The sequence below is a fragment of the Cavia porcellus genome, unplaced genomic scaffold (genome assembly GCF_034190915.1).
Source record: "Cavia porcellus strain 051 isolate PalLab524CR breed Dunkin Hartley unplaced genomic scaffold, mCavPor4.1 scaffold_21, whole genome shotgun sequence".
NCBI lineage: Eukaryota > Metazoa > Chordata > Mammalia > Rodentia > Caviidae > Cavia > Cavia porcellus.
The window spans coordinates 57,927,616-57,941,427 of NW_026947504.1; positions in this window are offsets into that span (position 1 = coordinate 57,927,616).

Consider the following 13,812-nt stretch of genomic DNA (forward strand, 5'->3'; position numbering starts at 1 on the left):
ATACACTGTACTGTAACAAAACTAGGACATTGACCATTGATAAGGTCCAGATGCTGAACACAACTGTTCAGAAAGATCAACAAAGGATCCTTATATTGCCCTTTTAACTTTATCATTTCAAGAATGTTATATCAGTAGAATCAGGTAGTGTTTGACTTTTTTCCCTCTCAGTAATTCCCTGGAGTCATCCAAATTGTTGTTTATATCAGTAGTTCTATTAAGTTTTTATTGCTCAGTAGTATTCCAGCTGGTAGAATTCTTAGTGGCAAAAATGTAATTTGGTTTAGCTTTGCAGTAATTATTTCTTAAAATTCACCAAAATATTCTTGCTAAGAGCCTAGTGAATGGTAAGTCTTGTCCACAGGTAGCTCTCTGATGTCACTGTCTATTGAGGAGCAGCAGTATTGTAACACTGGGCGGTGATAAAGATACACCAGCGTGTGTATACACACACAATGGAGGAAAGAACTTTAAGGGCATCTTCCTGGACTGCAGACATTAAGTTGCATCTTAAATTGCTTAGCCAGGTGAAATCCATGTGTGAGAAAGAGAACATTTGAAGAAAAGAAAGTGAAACAGACTAGAGGCACAGGTGTGGCACACAGTACTTACATGGCAGCAAAGTAGTAACAGAATAGAGCTCTGAAACACAGAAGATGGACCCTGGAGTCCTGGAAGATGAGAACTGTGTGGTGACGTGTGAGCCTTGGGCACACCAGTGACGTCTGTGGGTATGATGGGTTCAAAAAGGGTCATGCGTAAGATTAGAGAGTATCGGAGAAGGCTAAGCAAGAGAGGATGAGGAACTTCTTAAGAAGAGTTTTAGTGTAAATAAAAGGGTGCAGATCTGAACAATAACAGGCGTAAATGGAAAGAATACAGATTTGGGAGTCATCCTCACGGATTGAAGCCATTATAGAAGATGAAATTGTTCTGAGAGCCTCAGGAACTCTACACAAGGATCTCGCAGAGCTGGGATTCAGAGCAGACACCGATGGTGGTTCTGGGAGTGACGGGGGAAGTTACTGAAGGATGAAACCAGCTGCCTGAGCCAGAGTAAGGGCCGGTGCCACTAGGACCTGGCAACAAAACAAAACAGAAGAGCGTGGCCTTTCTCCTCCGGCCGTCAGTCTCCTATTGGCAGAACGGGCAGGAAACCAGCTAGCAAAACAGAAGTGCTGTGTTCCCACCGCAGCATTACAGAGCAGAGTGTCGGAAAATGTTATTAGTAACAAGACACATAAGCTTGGCAGGTGAGCCCTAAGTCTAAAAATGCAGTCTTAAAGAACAGCATACACATCTCGGGCACATTCAGGTGTCAGTGGGGCGAGAAGCTGCCCCAGGATGAAAAGTTGAGGCAATGGAGGCTTTTTAGTCTTGGAAAAAGCATTTAGGGACCGGGAAAGGGGTCACCAGAGCAGATGAACCTATATGTAAACACTTGTCCAAATATTTAAGGGATTGTCACCGTGAAGTATGTTTGCATTCATTCTAAATGAGGTAAGTGAAACTGACAAAAAACAAAACAAAACCAAAACCTGATGTCTAAAACCATGATAGGAAATGAGTTTCTTTGGAGAGGTATTCAAAAGAGGCTGGCAACCATACTCCTGCTCCTTGGTGCCCATGAGAACGTGAATGTGAGGGCAGTGTGTCTATGTTCGTTTGTTAAATGGATTAAAAGTAATACAAGCATGATGGTCAGGAGGTAGGATAACCTTATGTCTCCTTCAGTCCTGCAACCGATTATGGGACACATCAAAATAGGCAATCTTAACTGATTAGAAAACATGAGAATTTAAATTCCAAAAACATTAATGGAGTAGGTTTTATTTGGTTTTGCTTTTGGTGGTGGCAGTGGACTGTGCTAAGGACTGTGCCAGGGTCTTCACACTAAGCTGTATCCCCCACTCTTTTTTTTCATTTTTTATTTTAAGACAAGGTCTCACTATGTTCCCCAGGTTGAGCTCAAACTAGTTAGTATTCCTGCCTCAGCTCCCAGAGTGCTGGGATTACAGGCATGTGCCACCATTGTCCAGCTTTTGTTATCCTTTTGAAAGCAAATCATTAGCCAATGTGTTTATATTTACAATGGCCTCGAGGCACTACCTGATTCTGACAGCCTTTCTAAGTCATCCTACTAAATTTACTTTAAAATGCTAATTATATTTTATTATATACTAATTCTTTTTAAAGTAGAAATCTGTTTATATAGCTGTAAGTCTATAAATTATAAGGCCTACTCCCTAATCTTAGTAGCTAATAGTTTTTGCTGGAAAATCAAAATTTTTCACCAGGAGATCTAAACTTCTTTCTGATGTAAAAATTAAAGCGTTAAGCCATCTAAGGATCTTCCTTTCCTCACTCTGTTCCTCATGTTTGTTACTTCTTAAACCCATGCTGGTATATTCACAAACTGTGACAATCTAGCCTCTGGTGGACAACATTCTAGGGTGTTAGGGACCACAAATTCACCATGGCTAATTTTGCATACTTCCCTACGGAATAAATGGAGGTTTGGGATTATCATCATCGCCCTTTTGAGATTTCCCATTGATTCTTTGGGGATGAGCCATCCTGTCTCACTAAGACTAAACTAAGACCACTAAGATTTAAAACACTCCAGGGCCAACTCGTTTTTAGCATAAAACCCACCAGTGCTCTTCCAACCGTGAATCTTCTGCTAACTCCTTTTATCATGATATACACCCGGTATGTAGTGGCCGGTTTAGAGTGTTTTTGTTTCCACCCATCCTGAGGCACTGACCACCCAGACCCCTTCGTGTATTACTAAATTTGTTATTTCATCCTTTCGCCATACCCCTCATACAGGCAGTTAGGGATCTTGGCCAGATCCCTGATACTAAAGCTCCTCTCAAAGCAAGACTGGGATGGTGGTATTAACCACAAGAAAGAGAAGCTACTGCAAAAAAAACTACTATCCTAAAGCCAGGTGGGTGGGTGTACATCTGTAATCCCAGCACTTGGAAGGCAGAGGCAGAGGGATTGCCAAGGAGTTGGAGGCCAGCCTGGGCTGCATAGTTCACAGCCAGCCTGAACTACATAGTGATACCCTGTCTCAAAACCAAACTACATAATGTAGCATCCCAGCAATGTATAGTATGCCCTAGTTTAAGCTATAGATCGACAATAATTCTCATAGCAGACTACTGAGTCAGTAGTAGCCCCATTTGAAACACCCTGGGTGTAGAGTAGGTTCCGCTTCTAGCAAAGACAGTTTGGATAAATCTGGGTGATGGACACCACCCAATTTGGAAGAGCAATACTGACTTACCAAGTAGGAAGCAGTCATAAGAACCGCAGAGTCAGGCAAAGCATGTTCTCTGCATATCTCCTCCCTACTCAGGCCTCCCACCAGATTCCTGCTGCCACAACTGAGACAGGCCACAAGTGAAAGAGGCCTTGGATCTTCTCACATACGTTTCACTCTTTTTTGACTATTACTCATAGTGAAAAACCCATCTTCCCCAGTTGTGTTAGTCAGCTTTACACCACTGTAACAAAGTAATTGAGAACAACTTAAAGGAGGAAAGATTTTGGCTCACGGATTTAGAAGTTTGAGTCTTTGGTCAGCTGACTCTTGTATTTAGGCCTGTGACAAGATGGAACCATGGCAGAAGAGTGTGGGAGCATCCAGAAAGCAGGGCGGGAGCATGTGCTTACAGGCTTCCTCCTCCTCATGCTTTTGTTCCATTCAGGCCCCTCGGCTCATGGTGGGTCTTCCCCTCTGGATTCACTATCCTACAAGCCAGTGGTTTCTGCAAGCATCCTCATAAACATGCCCAGCCACTTAAAAGTATGCTTTACTAATTTCCAAGGCTTCTATCAGGACAATTAAGTTGACAATCCCAGTACATCTAAGTTGACAATAACACCCCCATAAAACCAACACTTGAGAGGCTGAGACAGGAGGACCACTGTGAGTTCAAGGCCAATTTATACTACATAGTGAGACTTTACCTCAAAAAACAAGCGAAAACAAGCCATCACCTCAGTACATATAGATGTATCTATATGTGTGTGTATGCATACATACACATACACATATATGCATATGTAATTTGTTTATGTTTTAAGTTTAAAAAAACACTTATCTATATGTCACATGCCTCAATATTTTCTATTCTGTTTTTAAAATACTGATTGCAATCTTTTACACTGATACTTTAACCCCCTAGTGAAGGAGGGGTCAGCAGATGTTTTCTGATGCCCAATGGTTGGATATTAAATAGTTTTGGCTTTATGTGTCATGTGGTCCCTGGCAGGACTACTCAGCCCTGTCCTATAGCAGGAAAGCTGCCCTAGACCATATGCAATGGGCATGTGTCCCAGTAGAACTTTATTTACAAGGATAGATGTTGGCACAGGCCCTGCTCTAATACCTCATGGCCCACAATCTTTTGTGTGTGTGTGTATGTGGTGCTGGGTACTGAAACCAGGGTCTCACACTTGGTAAACACACACTCTAACTGAGGAACTTCCCTAGTCTCACAGTACTAATTTAGAAACACAGAGCTACTTCAACAGCTTTCATGCTCAGCTGATTTTCATCAAGAAAGCATATTTTTAAAATGTGAAGATGCATTTTAAAACTATGCACTAGAATCCCTGTGAAAAGAGTGCGGGACCCTATCATTTGTATCACCCATAACATGTGGCCATATTTAAGAATCGCTGACCGGAACTGTCTCCTCCCTCCAGCACATACTTTAGAGACAATAAACGGAAGGCCTGAGAGGCTATGTTGAGGACTATAAACAAGTGTCACAAAACTCACAGCATCCAGATCATATAAACCACCATAAATATAAACCAGAAATCTTACCACCATAGAGTTGCACTGGAAATTAATAACCAGACATAAGACTCACCCCTTTCAATTTGTACAGTGTAACTTGAAGCAGTTCAGCAGAAAGTGATAACCAATTAAAGGACAGAGGCCAATGTCCATTAAAGTGATGGTCAGAATGGTATACATGTCAAAGATACTACAAAAGGTTGTTCATCCCAAAGGCTTAAATCTATAAAAGCTCATACTTCAAGACAATAAATTTTCAACAAAAAACTCTAATATGTAACACTTTAATCAGCTTAATTATCATTTGATGAACTATGCAATTTCAGCTAGAAATCAAATTATTAAAGCATATCAGTGGTTGAAAAGTGATTATATCATGCTGACAATATGCTTAATATTTTTTGGCCTAAAGTACTCAGTTTAAAAAGTATTATTTGGTCTCTATTTTCATCAGATAGAAATAAGCTAATATAGACTTTATACAGATTTCAATATATTGAAACAAAATAAGTGAAAATCACCACAAAAATTAACTAAGGGCTAGGCATATACCTCAGTGGTAGAGTACTTATCTAGCATATGTAAGGCCCTGAGTTCAATGCATCATACTGCAAAAAACACAAAAAACAAAAATTTGAAAAACAAGATTAATTTAAAACCCAGTGTAAATCTTCATAAATACATGTTTATATTCATTTTCTACTTTCATTCCTTTTATAGTTATTCTTTTTATAACAATATTCATATTAACTTTAATTACAGAATATTTTAAGTATTAACAGAAGTCACATTTCCTTTGTCTACTGCGTAAGAACAAAAGGAACACTTCCAAGCTTTTGTCTGATTTGCTGTTTTTCCCTCATTTTTGTCTGCTTCTTATTCTCCATTCTGTATCTACTACATAACAGATGTGCATATACGTGAACACACGCATTTCCCTAAATTCCATCACTTAGTCTTCTCTCTACCACCATTAGCACCCTTTATCCAACTAGGAAGCCCTTGTTCATCCACAAAGTCAGCTCACTGGATCCTCCAGCAGAGTCTTTTAAGACTCACTAAGAGCATCTAAATGTCAGACAGCCTCATCTCTGCATTTCCATGACACTTTGCTCCCATTATACACCTCTGCTAGAGCAATTACACATTGTATCATAATTATTAACCCAGCTATCTTCACCCTAAATTAGCATTTGTTGAAAGCAGAGAGCATATATTATTCATCCTGTTCCCATCACATTGCGTAAGTTGGCTCCTTTCTGATCTTCAATAAATGTCTTTTAGGTGGGTGAAGAGAATATCTTACTCAGAATATTTTGTTTAAAATTCATTTCTATGCTTGCAGGTTACATTATGTCTTTTTCTAGATTGGGAGTCAAGGTTACAGTAGGTTATAAAATGAGTTGACAATTCCCTATTTTTCTAATCTGAAAGAATTTTTGTAAAGTAGAGTTATCTGCTTTTTGACTCTATGACAGTTATTGCTTTATTTTCTTGGATTTGTTCTCTTTTCTTCTTCCTTCCTTAGGTTAGATGCTTAATATTGTCTTTTTATTTGTAGGTAGGTAAACTACCATTTTTCATCTGAGTACTGCTTTAATCTGCATCTAACAGTTTTTTCAATTTAATTTAATAATTTGTTTTAATTTATTTCAAGGACTATGTATAATTTCAAGATAGCCATCTGTTTGTACAGGAGCCTCAAGGACAAGTTCAATCACTCAGGGCAAATAATTGGGCTGAGACTGGATAGCGCTAACCCCAGCAAGGGAACAGGTGGTCAGAAAACCCAGGCAAAATTACACTCACCATCCTAGACTGGCACAGTGAAAGCAGGAGAAAGCAAGCATTCAGGGATTCTGTGGGAGCTCAGCTTTGAAGTAAGCTCCATGTACACACTACAGCTGCGACTGCATGCTGACTCCACACACTAACCCTCAGGGAGCAGAGCCCTAGAGAGGCTGAGCCTCCCATTCCCCACAGTCTTAGCATGTAGTATCAATATTATGCAATTTAAAGCATTTAGTAATTTATTTTATGATGTTATCTTTGATCCAAAAGTTTTTAATGAATATGTTAAAACCAGCTTTCTACCAAAACAGGTAGGTAAACAGCTTTTTACCAAACAGGTAAAGGTGTTGGATGGATAAATGTCAGGTTCATCTTTACACTGCATGCTATAGTCAAAATATATTTGTGCTCCCAGAATTCAGTGATTGAAAGCTAGCTGCAAAGTATTTGGTGATGGGGTACAGAATGTAATTTTATTAACCTTATGAAGAGGTTTCCTGACCTTTCCACCATGTGAGGACAGATCCAAAAGACATCTACCTATATACCACCTCCTAACAATATTACTGTAACAAATTTCAGCATGAGTTTTCGAGGGGACAAACATTCAAACCATTGCAGGCATTCAGAATTGTTAATAAACATCGCAACGTATATGTTTGTTAGACTAGTAGCCAGAAAGATACCAGAAAATAAAACATCTATGTGTTTGGGGCAGGTAGTAAGAGGAAATGAGGATTCATACATCCTGCAGGTGGGAGTGTAACTCAGTATAACTAGTTGGTGATCTAGATTATATTAAGTCACAAACCTAAGATACACCTTGTCTATGATGCAACAATCCTACTCCTAGATAGTATATACATGTAGCCACAGAGATGTGTACAAGAATGTTTATTTTAAGATTGAGTTAATGAAAGGAGATATTTAATAGTAGGAGAATAAATAAACTCATTTACTAATATAAGTGAGTGAATTAGATCAATGTGTCAAATCAGTATGGCTAAATCTCAACAATATTTTAAAAAGCAGATTGTAAAACTATGATACTATTTATGTAAAAAAAACACTCAAAAGAGTGTTTAAGAATTTGTATGCATAAGGTAAAAAAAAACATTCATTATATCAAAATGCATGAATTTCAAGATGGTGACTTCATAAGGAGAAAAAAGAAGGGGGAGAAGAATGGTGAATGGGCTTTAGGTTTCAACCACTGAATTCTGGGAGCACAAAAGTATTTTCACTATAGCATGCAGTGTACAGATAAACCTGACATTTATCCATCCCATACCTTTACCCAAGAGTAGAAAGCTGGTTTTAACATATTAATTTACTTATTAAACAAGCGCACGGTTGTGAGTTCGATCCCCAGTACCAAAACAAAAATTACTTATTAAAGAACCCTGTTACATTTTAAAATTTTTAAATATTTCATAATTTTAAATGATGCATTTCTTAATTCCCATCTTCTGCTTCTACGCCTGTGAGGAATCCCTGAGTCAGGCTTTAGGGTCTACCCTTACTTCAAAAGCTCTTTAGGTTACACAAAAATCATAAAGTGTTGCTTCTATCACTCATTTTCTGCCTCTGACCTGCTAACACTGGTTCCTGATTAATAGACCATTTCTTGCTTTTCACTGAAGCTGACTTCCCTTGGAACTAAGCACTGCAAGCTTCCTTCATTTTGACCATACTTTTTTTCCAGCTGGTGTCTTCTTTTGGTACCTAGATGGTTAAAAGTCATTTTGTCTGTTGATTTAACTTTCTATGCATCTGCTGATTACATAGAAATCTGAGTGTCTCGAATCAAGGTTCTGTTCTGCTGTATTTTGCTTTTATATGAGAATATTTGGTATTAAATCCTTGGCACCTGCTGCACTCATACTATATAATATGCAGCTATGAGTTCCATTACCTAAACCCTGTCCCAATACAGCATACGTATGCAATAGAAAGCCCCAACTAAAAGTGATGAAAATTTACAGGTCTCAGCACTTGCTAAGCTTTTTAACTTCCTTCCTAACCTGTGTTGGGATGATCAAATAAAACACTCAAGATCTAGGCCCCTAAAATAGAAGATTTATTAGCACACAGCTATCTCTCATTACCTTTTTCATTCTTAAGACCAAAGGCACTTCTTAGAACTACTAATCTTTTGTCTTGAGTTGGTAGGGACATTTGTGTCCTTTAAATATGCACCCAATGAGGCACACCCCATAGCTAGTTGCCTTATGAAAGGTAGCATCTATTAGCAACCTTTTTTCTTTGGCACCTAACTAGCTCTGCATTTGGATAGCGTAGTTGTTGGGAGCCGCAGCCCCGAGCCCGGTCGCCTTACTTGGCGGACGTGAGGCCTGTAGGAAAGAGCAAAGCCTGAGCTAGATTACCCCTCCCATCGAGTGTGCTAAGATGGCGCTTATCTCCTGCTTCCTGCTTGGTAAACAACCCGCCCTGTAAGATCTCCTGCTTCCTGCTTGGTAAACAACCCGCCCTGTAAGATCTCCTGCTTCACAACCCGCCCTGTAAGATAGTCTGCCTAGCAACAACTGATGTTAGCCAATCAGCCCGCATCGCGCGCTTTGAACTGATTGGCCACTGTAACCCTATAAAAGTGAGTGCCTCTCCCGCCACGAAAGAAGAAGCAGAAGAAGCACGCAAGGAGCCGCGGAGAGCGGACCGGTAGAGGCTTCGGGACAGACTGTAGGAAGAAGCACGCAAGGAGCCGCGGAGAGCGGACCAGTAGAGGCTTCGGGACAGACTGTAGGGAGAAGCACGCAAGGAGCCGCGGGGAGCGGACCAACAGAGGCTTCGGCCGGGAGGATTCCCGGGGCAGGCTGTACGGAGAAGGAAAATAAAAGAAAAGGTTGTCCACTGCCAGACTTTGTTGTGTGTCCTTCCTGCCGGCCGGGAGTGACACCGACACGTAGTCCTTCTGCTATCTGAAAATTTCCCTCTATTTCTTGCTTCTCTAACTCCTTCTGTTTATTACCCTCTTAGAGACAGCTCACACCTATCTGATTCAGCCTCCTTAGTGACTGAACCATACTCAAACTGGCGTCTCCATTATCTTCAAGGCCACAGACTCTGAACGCCATAGCTCCATCCCATTTTGTCATAATTTGCTTGTCAAGCCCAAGCAAAGAGTTAAATGATACTGTGGAACAGCAGAGATGTGTTAGTTGTCCATTTGATGCCTATTTCCAAATTCTGTGACAGATCCTCAGGAATCAGTGATGAACAAGACACAATGTCTGACTGCCTTTTAAGTGACACACTGATCAAATGTGCTGTGTAGAAACACAGGTAATGATTGTAAGCAGGAGGTGGACCTGGAAAATTTATGCCATGCAGGCTACCTGACAAATGTCTTTTCAGAAATTTTTAAAGAGCATCAGCTTGCTACTTCTTTTGACCTGATTAAAGCACTCTCCAAGGGCCCTATAGTAGTAAAAATTCCAGCATTATGGATCTCTGCATCCTCCTTGTAAGTAGGGCCAGGGACCCCAAATGGCAGACAGACATGATATGACAGGCTGTCATCCCTGGTCTGTGGATTACATTCCATTTGTGAAATGCTAGTGAAACCAAGAGTCTGGTGTGACACGAACTACAGATTGTGCAGTATGCTTATTAGTAGGAATAGTAGGAATTGAATTGGTTAGATCGAGAAGGGACTAAGCAAGTAGACTGTAGAATCTGACAGCATTATCAACTGTAGAAATGTATCACCAATATGGTGGTCATAATGATGAGAACAGGAACCATACTACATAGCTTTGTGAAGGGTGATGTACAGAGAGAAGCTATCAAAATGTTGTTGAGACTAATAACATGCCTTTAGGAATTCCCCTAGATAACATGGCATTTGAAAATTGCAACAGCCTTTGTGGCTTAGAATTCCTCAAAGTATTCTACACAGTTGCAAGGCGAATAAACCCAAGAAATTCCTTGGTGAGCAAATATAGTTCTTAAATGCTTGGAGTTTAGAGATAAATGTGGATGAGATTTAAATAAGTGAACTAGATGATGAGAAAGAGAAATGATCAATTAGTTACTTTGATAGTGGGAAGAGTGGCACTGAGGTACAGCTTCAGGGTTTGGCTAGTTATTTCTGCCTGACCAGGAGATGGGCATGGTGTCCCAGGACATTTTGACATGCAAGCAAAGAAGAGTTTCTGCTAAAGGCAAGGTATAAGTGAAGTACTTGTATAATTTCTTTTCTATACTATGTTTGGAAAAGTTCTAACAGTAGGCAAATATAGTGATTACACCAGAAAAAATAACAAGTCAAGTCACCCTGAACATAAATACATAGGAGTCCTCAGACTAAAGCAATTTTGTTGATCCATTTATAGAGTTAAAAGACCACCAAGTGATTATCCAAATGATTCCTGTAAGGATGCTGTGGTACAAATGCATGTGAATTGCTTGTTCTTGCAACAGCTATGTAGGTGATATCACATTACTAAGAAGAAGTTTAGTGAGGAATCTATAATAGAGACGGCCTAGTGAAACTGCATGCTTGGAAGGGAGTACAGGAAACCTGAGGCTTACCCCAGCAAGTGCTTGCCCTTGTGTATACATCATTGCATTCCAATACTTTTACTGTTTGACCTGGAGTTATCAAAAGTCATGAATCAAAGAAAGTAGAACATTAAGTCAACCAAAGTGAACAAGTGAACAGAGGGCAGGATTCATGACAATCTTATGACATACATGCTGTTTGAGTGAGGCTTCTCTCCAAGAGCACACAGAGGCTTAGCTTGGAATCTTAATATATTGTTCTTAGATGAGGGACAAACAGTTCAATATAGGCTGCATCATAGGATGAACACTGTGCTCCACAGAATTAATGAATCAGATAACTAAAAACAAGAAGAGAAAGCTTTGCCTGGCAGATGGGGCTTGCATACAGACACTCTGTATGGTATCTAAAAAGTCAATTGCCATTTCTGCAGAGAGAGTTCTCTGCTTGTAAGATGGCATCATCCAGTCACGTCTTAATGAAAAGTTGCTGTTGTAGAAAGCAGCATGGACCATATAGCTGGAGATAAGCACAAGCATGTAATGATGTGGAAAAAATAATGATCAAGAAACAAACAGGGTAATAGACAAATAAGCAGACTGTGATGGAGGACTTTATTCCCCCTGCAACTTAATTGAGAATTCTTACAACTCCATAAAGAGTAAAGTAGTCAAGGCATATTTCTGAGAATTTTTTTAAAAGTCACTTGTAAAGATGTATCTAGAACCAGGTATGGTGGTATAGTCCTGTAATCCCAGAATTTTAGGAGGAAAAATCCGGAGGATCACGAGCTTGAGTCCTGCTTGAACAATTTAGCAAGACCCCATCCGTAACCAAGTAACTAATGAGCTGAAGATGTAGCTCATTATGAAAAAGCCCTGGGTTCAATTCCAGTACTAGAAAACAAAAGTAAGCTAATGTTAAAGTTTGAAGGGCACAGAGTCTGATAGGTAAGCCCAGGTGCAACTTGTGACTGTTGTACAGTAATCTCTTTCCTATAGAGAAGTCATTTTCTCAAATCATACAGGAAGATCACTGTGATATTTTACCAGAACTTACTTTAACATAGCTCTGACTTTCATCGGGAGTTTATATGAAGTTTCAGAATAGCTATAGACCATCTAAAAAGAAGTGAGATAATAGAGAACCTTTTACTCTTAAACAAGAGCTCTGCAGTAATCTTGTTACACCCAATCTACTGATACTGGGTTACTGGAAGATAACAAGATCTTTGTAAGAATCATATTACACCAACTGATAAGGACAGTAACCTGTACAATCAAATGTGAGATAAGGACACACTTAAAAAGGAAGAATTTTAAATCAATTTAGAGATAAGAGCAGAATAGCACCATACAAGAGATTAAGATTTATAAATTTGGAAGCTAAAAGGTGTATTTTAAAAATAAACTACATAGATGCCAAAAATAATTGCAGAACCATTGTTTATAAAGATATTCCATTTTAGTACAGTTCTAATTATTATTATTTTTTTCCTTTTATACGTGATCTAAAATCTGCTTCCTCCCTCTGGAAGAACAGAGGAAATCAAAGGCACTTCTTGTATGATGGCCTTCCAATTTAGTTTCTGATATTCCTCTGAGTCTTCCATTCATTAGATTAAATATTCCAATGGGTTAGATTTCTCATAGGATAGATTTCTTTGTCATCTTATATCTGGTCGTAGCTGTCTTGGTAAATTCTGGTATGGATTTCCTAGCTCAGGGTAGAGCAGGACATTTTTTCTTCAAAGCACAATAGCATTCACATAGACTAAGCTTCATTTGCTATTTTTTGGTGGCCGTATCCTTAGGTTAAAGGAGGCTAGACTATGAAGTGATGTGGGCCAGTGAACCAACAAAGTGGAAATGGTGAATTACTTTGGTATTCATGAAGACTGGCAAGGAGGGATCCTAGTTTGTCCTTCACAGTTTGGCTGATATCATACATTCCATTGTGGAGAAAGGAACAAGTCTGTTCAAGATGTCCCTAAAGAATCAAAAACAAGCTAAAACTAGTGTGAGGCCAGACTGTGTATCTGGAGTATACAATAACTTAATGGCTTAAAATTCCAAATAGAACAGAGATTTTTCTAAAGTTTAGGCTGAGAGGCATTCAAGATATCATAAAAGCTCTGCTATTTCTCAGTCAAAATTTTTGTCAGTGTATTTATTTATTTATTTATTTGGTATCAGGAATCAAACTCAGGACCTTGCGCTTTCCAGGCAGGCGCTGCATTGCTGAGCTATGTCTCCCAGCCACCAATGTTTTAAAGATTTTCTGCACCAGAAGTATACAAACAATATTCATGTTCCATGTGCATGAGTATTATGTAATTATATAATCACATAAGAATATTTATGTTGAACTTCATTTAACTAAAGAAAAAAGACTTTTTAAAAAAATTTTATTTTCAAAGTGGTAAAATACAACAGAATAAAGCCAACTAAGATCGTACAGTGAAATTGGTACAGAACTTCACAGCAGGTTACCGGGATAACAGTAATAGGTATCACAGTATATTTTGTTATCTTTATAAATAGTTGTTCTTTCAAACACATATATCAAAATGAGATGAAATACAGAACATTATAGAACTTACCAAAAACAGAATATTGAATAGAGCAGTACCATTAATCAGAAAAGAGCAAAACAGTAATAAAAATATTTGCCTTCA